This window comes from Myxocyprinus asiaticus, chromosome 28 (assembly GCF_019703515.2).
Source record: "Myxocyprinus asiaticus isolate MX2 ecotype Aquarium Trade chromosome 28, UBuf_Myxa_2, whole genome shotgun sequence".
NCBI classification, from domain to species: Eukaryota; Metazoa; Chordata; class Actinopteri; order Cypriniformes; family Catostomidae; genus Myxocyprinus; species Myxocyprinus asiaticus.
Window position 1 is genome coordinate 29,738,017 of NC_059371.1, and position 16,984 is coordinate 29,755,000.

Here is a 16,984-nt window from a genome sequence, read left to right on the forward strand (position 1 = left end):
CGTCATGTCATTCTTATGTTTTCCCAAAGGACTCTTATGTTGAAAGTTTGAAGAGACTCTTATTTTGAAGTTCTGTTTCTTTCTCTGTTATGTCTGTCTTCCTGTCCATTGCCCTAATTGTGTCTCAGGTGTTACTCATCTTCTTGTTAGTCCATGTGTACAAATACCCTCTTATTCTTTGTTTCTGGTTGGTTCTTGTTTGTATGTTAGTGTGTTATGAGCTAGTAAATTGCTGTAGTGTTTGTGTTTCTTTCTTCTTTGAATAGTTACTTTCATAGTTGTATCCTTTTCTTTTGTTTACTATTAAAGTTCGGCATTTGGATCCCCACTGTCTTGCCTCTTCCCTGCTCGAGCCCTGACAATATGGGCCAAGACTATTCAAAATCCAAGGCCCTGTTTACACCTTGCTTTAAAATGCGTTTCATATCCTGATAATATATTTTTGTAACTGGATTGCATTAACTCTTTTCAGCCAAATGCGTCTCCACTGTGATCCGAAAGAGATCTGATGAAAGTTACCTGTGCAAAATGGAAAACGCTACTGACATATTACATAAGAGGCAGTGGTAAGTGAAAATTCTCCTTTTAAAAAAGTGAATTTAAAAAACACTGATGGATAATTCAAATGCTTTCAATCACTTTAACAATCTGGGTTTTTCCTTCTTTGAAAAATTATTTGGCAGCCACCAAAGCTACATTTGGGGTTGCCGAAGCAAATTTAAAACAGTCTTGCCCATAGTAAGTGCTAAATATGCTTGCCTGAAATGTGCGAGTGAAGCCTGATTTCATGTGAGTGTTGTTAGAAAACAGGAAAGAGATGGGAGTGAGTGGGGATTTGAGAGAGGCGAGATGTTCCAAGTGGCCTTTAAAGTTGTGCTCTATCTCCTTTTTCTTTTCCATTTGGTTTTGTAGAACTTTCAGACAAGGCTTTGTCAAGCCAACAAACTGTCTCGACATACTTTACCTATCTAGGTCTATACTTTTATTGTCAATTTTTTTTATTTTTTTCCTCAAAGAATGTTTGGTGAAACATCTGAGACAAAGTTGATAATCAAGTGGTGTAATTTTTTTTTATTTTTTTTTGAAAGCCCAACAGAGCCACAGTGTTTACACATTTCATGGAAATTAACTTGCAGTTGCCTGTGATAAGAGAAAGTATTTAAACATTTAGAAAATGACACTTCGCAAGGGACCAAAAGCAAAGTACTTGTATTTTGTGATTCATGAACTTCATTCCCAATCATACAAGACTAAGATTATGCTGAATGCTTCCTCTATAATTTGTAAACAGATTTTAAATGACCGATGAATCACACAGTGAATCACCCTGCATATTTTGCTTCATCTCGAGTGTGTTTGAGTATAGCTCAGTGTTTAATGGTGACTGATTTTAACCTCTGTGAAGTGGTTTGAGTCTTTGCCCCCCTCTCTACCAATTCCAGAGTTTTCCATGCCCCCAAATGGAAGATTTAAATCTCTGACCAGCCAGCAGTTGGTCCACACTAACCCAGCCTGCAGTTTCCTAGCAACCCTGTGCATGCGCACAACATCTCCGGACCAAACCGTGGCGGCTAAACCATAGAGTACACCATTGCAGCATTATTTCACTTCCTCTTCGTCAAAGGGTGTAACGGGTTACGGGACCAAATATCTTTTCCTGCATCAATGCGAAGGAGTCCGTAACCCCAGAAATGATGATGGGCAACATGTAATAGCCGCCTGCATTCTGCTGTGGAAGGGTTAGTTTGTCCACACCCTCCCCGCAATGCACCTGGGCGCCCTCTGCCAGTGCCAAAGTCACATAACCTTTAACCTATTGGAGGAATTAGAAGTCAGAAAAGTGGGACTGTTTGGATATTTTAAAAAAAGGGTGTCTGTTTAGTCTAGAAACCTAATTTTATAAGGGCTGTATTCTTTGCTCCATTTACCTATACTGACATGGTTTTTTTCAGAGTGATCACGCTGAATTTGGAAGAGGACAATTTTTTTAATGAAATTGCTATTTCCGTTTCATGCTCCCCATTGTTAATGTGAACGTGACTACTTCTAGATTTCCACAGGACCAGAACCCGTGTCTCAGAGCTTGCAATACTGAGTTAACATTAAGAGCTAGAGGGAAATGTATTCACCCTTATGTTGATGCAACAATGCCTGATGGGAGATGGCGCTTGTCAGTAATTCACTTGAGTAGGGCTGATTTCAGGGTAAATGAACTTTCGTAAACAGCATGTCGATTTTACGTGTGATTTGTGTTGGTTTTTTCCACCTTAGCACAATGGCCTATGGAAGCCCTGAACTGCAAGGTGAAAAATTTAAAAAAAAGTGTCTTGGTGCCTTAGGCTCGTTAAGTCCTACAACAACAACAAATCAAACAATTTCTTAAGAGGCAACATATGAGAACTTGTTTGCTAGCTAACAATTAGCATGTGCCACCAACCTTGGCCTCAATGTGCTGCTACCAGTATGCACATAATACTTTTGTTTAAAAGTTGATAGAATGTCTGTGGTACTTCATCTATGGATTTATAGGTGTATAATACAATAACAAGAATGGCAAAACAATCGTAAGAAAAAAACATAATATTAGAGTATTGATGCATGAAATCTCACAATTTAATGTACTTTAAATTCACATTTCATATGGTATTCAAGTGTGACAGTTATTTCAGAGTTATTTCTGATCGTTTAATGGCCTTCACCATTGGGAATATCGATGCTGATTTTGATATTGTGCTTTTCAATTTGTTGGCCTATGAAAACATGCGCAATATGGACTTCTTGACCATTGCGACGCGTCACTCAGTCTTGTCTATCTTTCCCATTATTATCACAGTCTACACTGAAAGCACCCGTTGCTGCATATCACGTCTCACCATATTAAACAATCAAATAACTAACGTTGTCACACTTGACAGTGAATGCCATATGAAACGTGTAACCTGAGGTATATTAAAGTGTGGGATTTCATGAATCGGACTAATACTATAGATGTTTTTGTCTTAAGGTTAGCAGAACATACTTGTTATTGTATAATGTATTGTATAGTGTTACTATTAATCCACAGATAAAGTACCACAGACATTGTCAACTTTTAAGCAAAAGTATTATGTGCATACTGGTAGTGGCATCTGGTGGATGAGATTGGTAGCGCATGTTAATTGTTAGCTAGTGTTTTTTTTTTTTTTTTTTTTTTTTCCCCTCAAAGAATGTTGATCTGAGACCAAGTTGATAATCAAGTGGTGTAATTTTTTGGGGGGGGGAAGAGGAAAAAAAAATTGGAGGTTATTTTGTTTTTGTAGGACTTTGGCTCGGGAAGGCACTTTGCAGTTCAGGGTTCTGTAATGTCCAAACTAGTAACACAAGTTTCCAGCACTAATCTACCAAGAAAGTGAAAATGCTATGTGATGCCACACTTATCTGATGTACACCAATCAACCACAACATTAAAACCACCAGCCTAATATTGTGTCGGTCCCCCTCGTGCTGCAAAAACAGCACCAACCCGCATCTCAGGATAGATTCTAAGATTATATTCTTCTCAGCACAATTATACAGTGCAGTTATCTGAGTTAATGTAAACTTTGTCAGTTTGAATCGGTCTGGCCATTCTCTGTTGACCTCATCAACCAGGCATTTCCGTCCACAGAACTGCCACTCGCTGGATGTTTTTTATTTTTGGCACCATTCTGAGTAAATTCTAGAGACTGTGTGTGGAAATCAGCAGGAGATCAGCAGTTACAGATACTGAAACCAGCCCGTCTGGCACCAACAATCATCCATGTGATTTATCTAATCGGCCAATTGTGTGGCTGCAGTGCATAAAATCATACAGATACAGGTCAGGAGCTTCTGTTAATGTTCATCAACCATCAGAATGGGGAAAAAATGTAAACATGATTCTCACCTTCTGTAGGTGGTCTTTGCTGATGAGTGCTCCATTGTTGTTGGAGGGATCAGAGGGCATTCCAGTTTTCCACTGACGAGTCGCCTCAAAACGAGAGAGGAATTCTGGGTAAATGCTCAGTTCAACAAAGATTCTGCTGGCACACAGACAGCAAAAAAGAGGGGGGAAGAAAGGGAGGTAAATAAGTATCTTTAGCAAATAATGAAGGACTTCTCAAATCATACAATTATAATTGGGATCTGTGAACTCATATTTGGACACTTAGGTGTGTGTTATGAAAAACTCAGAGAAATACAGCGAGAGAATAAGTGTTAGAGATCATGATATGCTTTGCTCCTATAATATGCATTCTGAGCACCTCAGTGTGGCAGAAATCAGAACTACATGACAGTCGGAGGCAATTCTTGACTATAGACAGTTTTAAATGGAATATTAGCTTACTGCATACGGTGTTGTATACATTTAATGCTGCATATTATGTGCAGTAACCATAAACATTTAAAAAAGTATTGTAAATTGCATGTTTAATTCAGTGAGTGGCATCATCATAGCCAATATCTTTTTAACCGCACACCTATGGTGAAATGATTGGGATTGTTTGAGCAGTGTATTGTCTTTTTTTTTTTTTTTTTTTTTTTTTTGGGGTGCAGAAAGCAAGAGTAATGTCAATTTGGCTAAGCTAAAAAAATGTATCCTGATTGGCCAAGCTGTGTATCACCTGACTGGAGAAGCTGGATCATACATTAGTGCTGATGCATTGCTCCATGTCAGCATCAGCAAATATAACAGCAGGGATTAAATGTAAAGAAATGAAAGCTTCTTACAATCTGGCGCACTACATTGGGTTATCGGTCTCTCTGTGGCTATGCTCCCCGTAAATTAGATCAATGGCACATCAGGGTGGGACACCAAGGCATCCCCACATGCAGGCCATACCAAACACAGAGTTGACCACACCAGTTGGAAACCCTTGAAGACACACACCCACATAATATTTAGAAATATGTACCCAATTCAGATATGGCCCGTATGGTGAAGTCAGTGTAATTTCGCCCCTCACCAGCTTCCGCCAATGGCTGACACATCATCCAGGCAGAGACTGAAATCAGTTCACTTGGCTTGGCCACCACAGTGTTTCTTGTGGCAACAGCAGGGGGCCATCTTCCAGGCCAGGAGGTACAGCGACAGGTTCCTCGGGCTTAAGACCAGCAACAGACAAATTGATTTCACAAAATACACAAACCATGTGATCAGACCAACTAGAAAAGTGTGATGGTAAAGACCCCATGAAATTACGTGAGACTCATAGTTTACTGTGACGTATTTTGTACTGAAATGGGAAGTTTGGCCTGTACAAATCAAACGGTTCGTCCCTTTTTCAAATTGCCAATATCTTTTAATTTACATCATAGCCATGAACACTTGCTACTTGCTAATGCTAGTCGGTGGCATGAGTAAGAGGGACTTTGTCATTCTACAGAGCATGTTGGACAGAAATTTGTGTACGCCCCCTGCGTGACATGCACAGACCTTAGCAGGGATGGGTGCGGAAGGACAAAAAAGGGTGCTTTTTTTGTTTTTTTTATTAGTAATTATAAATTCTTTAATTTGAGTATTTTACCATTTTCTTGTATATACAGTATATACTATACATGATATTTTTCATTTATCACAAATAATAGCCTATTCTGTTATATTTCTCACAAAAAGTACCATGGTACTACACTTGTTTATTTTCAGACATGGTCTGTGATAACCCCATGTTTATGACATGTCATAGTAAAACCATGGTATTTTGTAAAGTACCTTTTTGAGTACCATGACAGTATCGTGAAATATGAACATGATCAATCATTCAGTACCATGGCATTACCCTGGTAACGTGGTGCACAGTGCAAAGGCATAATGAGAAAGTCGATCGCCTCACGCTCTCATTGTGTTCAGCAAATGCTACGGGGTTTCTGAATAATGTATAACATGCGAGTTAGGGTAGCTGGTGGAGTTTCTGGTACCCCCTAGGGTATGATGGTCCACCCCTAGGGAGTTGGTGCCCTACGCAGACTGCGTGATATGCGTATAGGGAGCGGCGGTACTGTGGTAGCCCAATGGTATTTTTCTGAAAGTGATTAGTCTAATGGCTTATTAGTTTCAACAAAACCAAACTGGCTTTGGCTTAACCAGACAGCTCCTTCAGTTTATGTCAATATTCTATAAAAGACTAATTTATATCACTGAAAGCGACGCGACCCTTCCCATTCTAAATATAAATCTGTCTACACTAGTGGTACGTGATGTCGGAAATGTGGTAGCAATCTAATTCTTTTGATGAACTTACAACACAATACATGGAGTGGACTTTTTATCTGACCTGTTACTCGTCTGAGGTAATGACACTTCAATGTTCCGGGGCAAATTCAAAACGGCTTTTTTTGCTTCCTTGAAGGACACTCCTGTGGGAGGGGATGCCACTCAAAAGCTTTGAAAATGAATCTTTTCTCGGAGGGCCCTTCCACAAGACTGTTAGTGATGGGTACACTTCATACAGTAATGCCATGTTTCCTTCAGAGTACCCACTTCAAGGGCTCTGCAGTTCTGAGTGATTATAGGGCATAGGGAGGATTGCTTGCGCCCCTGCTTCCAATGTTCTATGCACGTCAGTGCGCCCCTGAGTGCAAGATGAGTCCTCAATACTTTTGGTCTGTTTTTCCAAATGAGAGCAGATTTACACATTTAAAATGTAGTTAATTTTATCTTTTAGAAGTACAGAACACTAGCATATAGATGGCCTTTAGAGCTAATAGATTTGGACTAAATGCCACAAAACTCTAATTTTGATTTCATAGTGTCTTTAAAATAGTAAGCACACATACCAACTCCTACAGGACAGCATATTGTGTAGTTGAGACAACCCAGGTGGTCCATCTGACTGCATTAGTGTGACGCAAAGTAACGGAAGTTGTATGCTGCTCATGGAATGTCCACAGTTTGGGCAAAAGTTATAGACTTCCCTGGGGAAAAAAAAGAGCGAGACTGGTGAACTGGCAGGGAATACAGCATGGACACACTAGGGCTTAAACTGAAAGAAATTGTTCAGTCGTCATTGTAAATGATAGACCGATATATCATCTGGACAAATTGATTTGGCCGATATGGCAATTGTTATATTGGCCACACAGCTCACTAGATATTGGTATCCATACTAATTTATTGCCTTTATACTATGGTGCTGTATTACAGTACAGTAGTGTTACCCTGGTCTTTAGACTCTGCCTGGGCAAATTTCTCCACACAAGCCTCAGGTCTGCCAGTTTATTCAGCACTTGAGATCTTTCAGCTGGACTTTTGGCTGACCAATCTTGAAATGCTCTTTTGAGTGCACTCACCGCAGCTTCCACCTATAAGCATTCAGAAAGGGTTTACTCACTTATCCACGTTTTTCCTGAATGCAAAAGTGTTCCATAACGGATGCCTCTCTTCAGATTCCGGTCTCTGATGTTTTCACCCGCATCAGCATATAATCTTAGTGTGATGTGGAGTGTATTAACTGTAAAAATTGTCAAAGCATGTGATACATTAGGGTTGTGATGACTTTTTTTTGACCGTACCTCACCTATCAAAGTTTAAAGAGTGGGTGCATGACGTGAGGCTATGAAAAGAGGTGAGTTACGTTGATATCATAAACTACATAAGTTATTACAGCCAACAACTGCACAAGTTGACCCTGAACTCGGTTTTACTCTAACTGGCATAAAATGGTTGTTCTCTGTCTGTAATGCTCGTATTGGTAGATTTTATCTTGCTTCTTATGGTGATCGGAGCCAATAAACAGTCCAGCAGCGATTTTAATCCTCATGGTAGCACCTAGAGGTTAGTCTGGAAAAATGTCCAAAATCCAGCCATGCAACTCTGTGGCAGTTGATAGGTTCTTTGACTTATCTGTTAGCCAATCAACTTGAGTCTCTCTCTTTGTTAACATATAATTGGCTCAGTTTTGCTGATAATCTAGTTTCTTTGCAGAAAAGAAATTTTTCCTCAAATGCTATTTGCTCAGCTGGTTTGCTGGGGCTTTTCTTCCATCAGCTTAAAGTACAGTAAGGTCTGCTTTTGGCCATGACATATAGAAGCACATCTTTAACAAGGTAAGCCTTCGCCAAATCAGGCTGGCTCACATCGCTATCTTAGGTCATTAGATTAAATAAATCCACACATAGCTAGTCTAAATCACTAGTTAAATAATCTCTGGGTTTTCCTTGCTTGGCTACACGGAGTTATAAATTATAATTATTATAAATTATACACTATATTTCCAAAAGTATTTGCTCACCCATCCAAATAATTGAATTCAGGTGTTCCAATCACTTCCATGGCCACAGGTGTATAAAATGAAGCACCTAGGCATGCAGACTGCTTCTACAAACATTTGTGAAAGAATGGGCCGCTCTCAGGAGCTCAGTGAATTCCAGCGTGGTACTGTGATAGGATGCCACCTGTGCAACAAGTCCAGTCGTGAAATTTCCTCGCTACTAAATATTCCACAGTCAACTGTCAGTGGTATTATAACAAAGTGGAAGCGATTGGGAATGACAGCAACTCAGCCACGAAGTGGTAGGCCACATAAAATGACAGAGCGGGGTCAGCGGATGCTGAGGCACATAGTGCGCAGGGGTCGCCAACTTTCTGCAGAGTCAATCGCTACAGACCTCCAAAGCTCATGTGGCCTTCAGATTAGCTCAAGAACAGTGCGTAGAGAGCTTCATGGAATGGGTTTCCATGGCTGAGCAGCTGCATCCAAGCCATACATCACCAAGTGCAATGCAAAGCGTCGGATGCGGTGGTGTAAAGCACGCCGCCACTGGACTCTAGAGCAGTGGAGGCGCATTCTCTGGAGTGACGAATCACGCTTCTCCATCTGGCAATCTGATTTACGAGTCTGGGTTTGGCGGTTGCCAGGAGAACGGTACTTGTCTGACTGCATTGTGCCAACTGTGAAGTTTGGTGGAGGGGGGATTATGGTGTGGGGTTGTTTTTCAGGAGCTGGGCTTGGCCCCTTAGTTCCAGTGAAAGGAACTCTGAATGCTTCAGCATACCAAGAGATTTTGGACAATTCCATGCTCCCAATTTTGTGGGAACAGTTTGGGGATGGCCCCTTCCTGTTCCAACATGACTGCGCACCAGTGCACAAAGCAAGGTCCATAAAGACATGGATGAGCGAGTTTGGGGTGGAAGAACTTGACTGGCCTGCACAGAGTCCTGACCTCAAACCATCCGAACCTTTGGGATGAATTAGAGCGAAGACTGCGAGCCAGGCCTTCTCGTCCAACATCAGTGTCTGACCTCACAAATGCGCTTCTGGAAGAATGGTCAAAAATTCCCATAAACACACTCCTAAACCTTGTGGAAAGTCTTCCCAGAAGAGTTAAAGCTGTTATAGCTGCAAAGGGTGGGCTGACGTCATATTAAACCCTATGGATTAAGAATGGGATGTCACTTAAGTTCATATGCGTGTAAAGGCAGATGAGCGAATACTTTTGGCAATATAGTGTAGCTGTTTAAGCTATTCAGCCAAGCAGGCTGAGGCACACACAGAAATTTAGTTCATTAGCATACACTAGCTAGCATGTTCACATGCCAACTCTGTATGTATGTGTATTTTCTAGCAGTAGCAAGTCTTGGTACTTTCTCTGCAGCAGCAGCGTTAGCAGATCTTGTCCACCAAGACACATATAGCAAAGTTCAGCCATGCAACTCTGTGGCATAAGCTGATAGGTTCTTTGACTTAAAGTCAAATAATCTGTTAGCCAATCGGCTCGTTCACATTACGTTAAACCAATTGGCTCGCATGATGTAAGCGGATTGGTCCTCCTGGCTTGTTATTGGGTAGCTGATCAACTTGAATCTCTTTGTTAACATAAATGGCTCAGTTTTTCTGATGAGCTGGTTTCTTTGCAGCATGCTGCAAAGGTTTTTCTCTGAAACCCTCCAACCCAGCTTCCACATGCCTAGATCTGCTTCATGGGGATTGTTTGTAATGTCTTTGTGCAGCGGCATTGTCTATATACAGGGGTGCCTCTAGGATTTCAAAACTTCAGGAGCTGAGGCCAAAAGATTAGGGGCTGAGGGGTTTTTTTGTTTGTTTTTTTTTTTCAATTTGATTCTGGTGACTTTTAGAGCAGCATTTTTACATTTCCAAAGCATGTAAGGATTCACATGAAAATGAAGTTTCTCACAGTGACCTTCAAAAGCCAGCTGTGCCAGTACCATAGTATTTACAGGATAGTTATCTGAAGTATCTTAGTACAGTGAATGATTTTCATCTAAGCATCTGGAACCTTTTGATTGTAATTAACACCTTATTAGGACTAGTTACCTTTTATAGAAGTTCGAATAGTCTGACTGTAAGGTGGGGGGTGTCTAGCTGTTCAAGAGGTTTGACTTCCTCATGCAGTTCTTAAAGCTAGAAAGTTCTCAGTAGAATTCAAATAGGGCCCATTTTCATTTGTGCCGTGATGTCGAGGGAGGATTGGTTTCACTTGCGTAAGTAATCTGCTTTGTGCTATACAGTATATCCCAAGTTGACATGTGCCAGCTCCATGAACGATGTAGAATGAAGCAGAGCAGATCACTTCACTTCCGCCAGTGGTACTGTGATGATGCACGTGCCACACTCGCGCAAAAACCAGGCTTTAATTATGCAGCGCAAATGTGCCTTCAGATGAGCAGCATATTTAGCGCGTATACAGTTAACCAATATTTCACAAGTTGTTTGGTGTCTTGCTTTTATACTGGCAGTTGGTAGGATGTTGTGTAAACTTGTGTCTAAAAAAAGGTTAGGCAAAGCCCATGACCTTATTTTCAGAAAAGAATAAAGATTTAAGCACCAAGTTGTATTAAAGTGGTGTCTTCCAGTTTGTCCTATGCATGAAATAACATGCAGCATATAATAAAAATTTTTGTTCCACTGACACTCATGACTTCTTGTGGTGTGAGCCCCAGCTTACTTTGGTTTAATAATTATCAAATGGACCTCAAGGCCCACTAGATTTGTTTTTTATGACCTGTGAAAAGTAAATGGGACCAAAGGTACATCAACCGGCTCAGCAAACAAACTTACTTTGAATTTGTGTCTTCAGTCAATAAATTGTATCAGGTTACATTTTTTTTTTTTAAAGGTGAAACTGTAGTGAAATATTTACACTTGAAACCATTATTAAATTGCTCTATGTTCCAGATTATATAAATGTTCCAAGTATTAGATCTGCAGAGATACATAACTTATTTGTACTTGAAAATGAACATCTTTATGTTGAAATTGAGGAAAAAAATAGAGAAAAATCTCACCTCTTCAGGTCCACTGTCTGGAACTTTGCAATAAATCTCTCCAGTGGACATGTCGTAAGAATCTATAAATTTGGAGCATGGGACAAATTTCCCACTGATTTAGATTTCCAGCACTAGATAATTCATGTCTTTTGCCTATTTAGGAATTGCTGAAAAAAATCTGACAAAAGGAGGATCTGAAATGTGTATGCAGCAGGCAACAGCCCTGTTGCATGTGAGCTTTCACCAGACTGCGGTTTACTCTCTTGCAATGCATTTATTTACTCATGTAATGAGTGGTTGTATAAACCAAAAAGGCTTCTCCAGCAGATTTGATGCTCAAGGATTAGGCCAGAAGTTGGACATTAAAAGTATTTTACTTGCTTAGCACTATGAGACCGTTCTGTGAAAAGGGTTACAATGATATTCAACTAACAACATTGAATCAGAGATTCGTTTTTCAAAATTATGCAAATAATGTTTGCCTTTGGCTAAACTGTAAAATGAGTTGACAAATTTTGGCAAAACAAATTAATGTAAATGTAATGATAATGAATACAATTAGTTTATTAAAATAGTGACCTCTAAAACAATTCAAAAGAACTGCAGTTAGGTCAGCTAGGAATGTATGTGAATATTATAATATAATGTATGTAAGTGCATGACTTTTGCATCTACTGATTGATGGTTCCAAACTCTATCTCAGAACTGGATCCAGAATCGAGACATCAGCATGGACTGTATGCACTTTGGAAGGAGCAGCATTATGGAATAAGTTGGTTATTTTGCTTTCAGACTGAAGGAACTAAATGTTCTCTCTAGGTTGTTCTTGCACAACAGTTACTACAGAAAACACTTGTGAGAGACATGACTTGTGTTAATCATTCTGTTTGAACTTCGTAATGTTACAAACTATCAGGTGTTTCATTAGTTGCTGATTTTCTGGTAATCATCGCTTACTGTAGATGCTATTTTTTTGCTGACATTTGCTCATGTACAGTATGCATGATCTAAAGTATAGTATGATAGAATATGAAAAAGAGCAAATATAAACCAGACTCTCAGGTTTTACCTTTCAGGTTACGCTGATGCATATCTCCATAAAATATAATTGAAGCAACAGGCTCTTTAGACTTGACTAGCATAGTTATGGATCTATTATAAACCATCAGATGTGCAGAAATCCGGTCCTCCAAACCACCATACAGAGCTTGGATGTATCAGATCTGTCTCTGTATGATGGCATGTAGAGTACATGATACTTTCTTTTGAAAAACATCATCCAGAAACAGTGAATACAGGTCAAATGGGACACCTTCTAATTATTCGTAAATGTTTAAAATATGATCCAAATGGCTACAACAATCAGTGTCATCCAATATTAGTTTATGATTAACTTATTGCAGAAGAATATACACGATGACAGATGATTAAGCTGAGGTGTCCCACTTTATCTGTGTTCACCCTATAGCAGTAGCATTTTTATGGCATTACAGGGATCATTTGAGATTGGTGATTTAAATTATTTTTTTTTCACCTGTTGTTGGTGTATGTATATTCATAGGCATGCTACATTGTCCCTGGTGGACACGCTAGATATGGATATGGAAGGGACACGAGAGGCCCACACTGAAGCTTTAACTAAAGCCCCATCTCGCACAAAAATATACATTTCCAGTGCCTCACTATAACTCCACATTTAAAGGAACTTAGTGATAAAGGTATGTTCATGATTCGGCAAGTTCAGAGTTGGTGCTTTAATTCTGCAGTCTGCACAGAAAAAGAAGAGCCCAATAGGTTTCAGAGGAACCATGATCTGGACTGAATTGAACACACAAATAGCTACAGGTGTGGGGGATCCATGAGAAAGTGGTGTCAGAATTACCAGTGTTACACTGTGTGCGTTTGTGTTGCTGTGCTCTCTCGTGTGTGCTGCATGTCTAAAATAACCCTAGCTGCGGAGGATGAGGTAGAGAGTGTCGAAACCTAAAGTCAAAAAGGGCAGAGGCAAAGACTTTGGCTGGTGAGACACATTTATGCATGACAGAATTATTAAACTCCTTTTAAGGGTAATAGTGAAGAAGTCTCTAAGGCCATGTCCACCCTAATATGTTTTCGGTTTAAAACTCGTTTTCTGTTTCCTGACGTCATTGTCTAAAGTATGCAATACTGGAGAGTGTTTTTGAAAGTCTCTGTTTTTGGTTGAGAAAAAAACCCTGTTCCAGAGTGGATGAGAGGTGTAGCAAAATCAAGATAGCTACATAAAAGTTTGAGAGTTCTCGGAGCCCAGCAAAGAGAGACAGGCAACACTAATGCTGCCTTCAAGTAGACCTGGGAAGCTCCTACCTCCAAGTCAGGCATTTGTTATTACGGCATGTCACGCATTCAAGTGGAAAACAAAATACGGAAGACGGCACACTTAAACATACAACAAACGATGGTATTTTTTTTTTCTGGTGAACCAGTAAATAAGCATAACTGAACACACCTGAATCGCTTTTACATGACCTATATGATTAATTAATGCATCGCATCTAACAAATAAATTAATTTTATTTAAAACAAACCACGAAGGGTGAGTCATTAGCTGACTGTCATGTATAACCTATTAATATGATTGAAATAAAGCACTGAAACTGAAATAACATTGAAAAATCTTTCATGATGACACGCCTCTTCCAACTCTGCAACTCTGTTATCATCCACAGTAGAATTCAGAGTTTCCACACTTAAAAATACGACTTTGACTGTTAGTGATATTTCTTACTATTTGAAGGGCACATTATACCAAAATGGTTGGAGGAAATCGGCCATCCACAGACTTAAAAATTCAGATGGTGCTGCTGGCAGGAAATCCAATTACACTTAATTTCACACCCACTTTATTTGCCTCCAGGTCCTCAACTCAACAGGCCTCAGTTCACTTTCTACAGCTTCAGATAACCACGTCTGTCAGTCTAAACAGATGGAAGTAAAAACTAAAAATTATGCACTACTTTTGCGATTTGATGTTTAGATTTTATTTACATAAAATGTCTTGATTTTACCATTGTCAATTATAGCCAGTAGATTTTTTTACTGTTTTGAAGGGTCCGTTTTTGCAATAATGTGATGACATGCTTACAGTCAAACCTGACCTAGTGTTACAATTAGAAGACTTACAATAATACTTTTTGTATTGTCACTGTTACCAATAATTTAATTTCAAACATCAATATTTAGTAACAAAGTAAATTATTAATAATGTAAAGAAAAGGAACCGTAATGGACTGAAAATTCAAATAGTGTATAAAACAGAAGACTCAGACTTTGTTCTTTGTTGTGTTTGTGTGTGAGCTGTGTTGCATTTTGGGTGTTCTGGTCTTACCCCCACATTTGTGTGTGTGTGTTCGTTCTGCATTGTGCCTGACTTTTTTTTATTTTATTTGACAAAAGACTGGGGAAATTTACTTCCAGCACCTGTACAATCAGCACTTGTGCCCCACAGGGATGTGTGCTCTCCCCACTACTCTTCTCCCTGTATACCAACGACTGCACCACCAAGGACCCCTCTGTCAAGCTCCTGAAGTTTGCAGACAAAACTACTGTCATCGGCCTCATCCAAGATGACGATGAGTCTGTATACAGAAGAGAGGTTGAACGGCTGGCTCACTGGTGCAGTCAAAACAACCTCGAGCTGAATGCGCTCGGATGATAGTGGACTTTAAGAACAACACCCCAACACTGACCCCCCCCCCCCCCCTCACTATTCTGAACAGCACTGTGGCAGCAGTGGAGTCATTCAGGTTCCTGGGCACTACCATCTCCCAGGACCTGAAGTGGGAGATCCACATTGACTCCATTGTGAAAAAGGCCCAGCAGAGGTTGTACTTCCTTCGGCAGCTGAGGAAGTTCAACCTGCCACAGGCACTGCTGATACAGTTTTACTCAGCAGTCATTGAGTCTGTCCTCTGCACTTCAATAACTGTCTGGTTTGGCTCCGCTACGAAATCGGACATCAGAAGACTACAAAGGACAGTTCGGACTGCTGAGCGGATTATTGGTTGCACTTTTGTTTTATAGTCTCACCCTTTCATTTCTATGTGCATTTGTTCTGTATTTTGGCTGATTTATCTTGTATATTGTTTTTGACAAATGTGCATCTTTTGATGCAAATTAGATTTTGTCTTTCCTATTTTTTTTTTTTTTTTTAAATGGATAGCACAAACCGTAAAGGCTATTGCATTAAGACTACTTGCACTTATCAAATCAAGTAAAAAAATGTTGTGTTCAGACAGCAAATGGAGGAAAAGTCACAAAGTGTTGTACTCTTAGTGCTCAGATAAAGAATTTTTTTTTTTTTATTCCATCTGAAAATGTAGTTTCGGTCAAAAATGACCAAACAGTAAAGGGAGGTAAAAAAGGGACTTTTTTGGTGTACCAGCAAAGATGTATGATGACACTGTGTGGAAAAGGCAAGAAGTGAAGCCTGTTATACAGTATATTTATATAAATAAATGTTACACATATTAAAAAATGTCATGAATATTTTATGAAGAAGAGATTTTGGTCCATCCAAAACAAAACACAAATGCTATAGGTAAGTGCATGGACTTCCAAACCCATTAATCTGATTCCTCAGGGAAAAAGTAGCGCCAATCATATAAGACCTGCGAAGAAAAAGTAAGGACCCTCTACATCTATATTAGTAGAAAGAAAGAAAAAACGAGGAAAAAAAAAAAAGACTCAAAATGTCATTGTAGGTAGTGATGCAGGTAATTAATGGAAGGATCATTAGCCAATCATTTTTAGATGTCTGAACACAAGATCAAAGAGCACAATTATCTGAAATTAAAGTTGTACAAAAAAGGATAGTCAAAAAAAAATTTAAAGGGTAATTAAGAAAACTCTTTGATGCTCTGTTTAAAGCAGAGCTAATGGCACATTCCCTTGGGTCTGTGATTAGTGCACCAGGAATAATTCGACTCTGCATTACAGAAAAGCACATAAATTAGGACTGTAGCTCAGAGCTCAATGGCACATTTAAAGTATTTTGGAACAATTATTTTGTTACCCTGATTGAACCAAGTCAGCCACCTCCGAGCCATAAAACAAGAGGTAAATGTCAAGTACAGTCCCATATTTTTCAGTCTTGTTGCTAATCTTACATGTAGGCAAATCTGTAATCTTGTATAAATGGGCGGGGTCAAAGCAGCATCCAGTCAATCACATTACAATTTTAGCAATTTTAAAGTACCAATTTCTGCTATATATTGCCAAGTTTATAACTTAAAAAAAAAAATCTTTATTATATTGATGTCATATTAAATATCAGAGAGTGGAGTGAAAAATTGCAGTTCCACACATTCACAATGTGTTCTTGGACAACTCATTAGCAAACATTTGAATAGGTGTGATGAGAATTTGTGAGAATGAACTTTTACAAGCAGAAAATTACTGAGATTCAAACAACAGATATGGTCATACTGCACTAGTAAAGTATGAATTCCAGTACATGTATTGATCTTGGTTAATGTTAATTTCAAAATGTAAAACATTTTTAACATTAAAAGTTGTATACGTTGACATAAATGCATTAGAAACTAACTTGAACATGGAACAGTAGCATATTTAGAAATTAACCAAGATTAATAAATTCTGTAAAGTTTTTGTTCAATGTTAGTTCATGATACCTAATACATTAATATTAACAAACAGAACCTTATTGTAAAGTGTTACCAATGTCTTTCCTGTTAAAGAACTTAGGCATTCAAGTTCTTGTTA

General features: G+C 39.1%; 1 protein-coding gene and 1 pseudogene across 5 annotated transcripts in view; both read right to left on the minus strand.

Annotated features, from left to right (window-relative positions):
• Positions 1-512: 512 nt before the first annotated feature.
• Positions 513-13,582, minus strand: LOC127418517 (2-aminomuconic semialdehyde dehydrogenase-like; annotated as a pseudogene).
• A 2,241-nt stretch (positions 13,583-15,823) lies between these two features.
• The window catches only part of LOC127418668 (HBS1-like protein), a 45,031-nt gene continuing 43,870 nt past the window's right edge, over positions 15,824-16,984 (minus strand). Inside the window, exon 18 of one of the 5 annotated variants that reach the window (XM_051659358.1) lies at positions 15,824-16,984. This exon is cut by the window's right edge and continues 1,299 nt beyond it. The gene's annotated coding sequence lies outside the window, so the exon portion shown is untranslated. The other 4 variants (XM_051659352.1, XM_051659353.1, XM_051659355.1 and 1 more) reach the window with 4 other exon arrangements.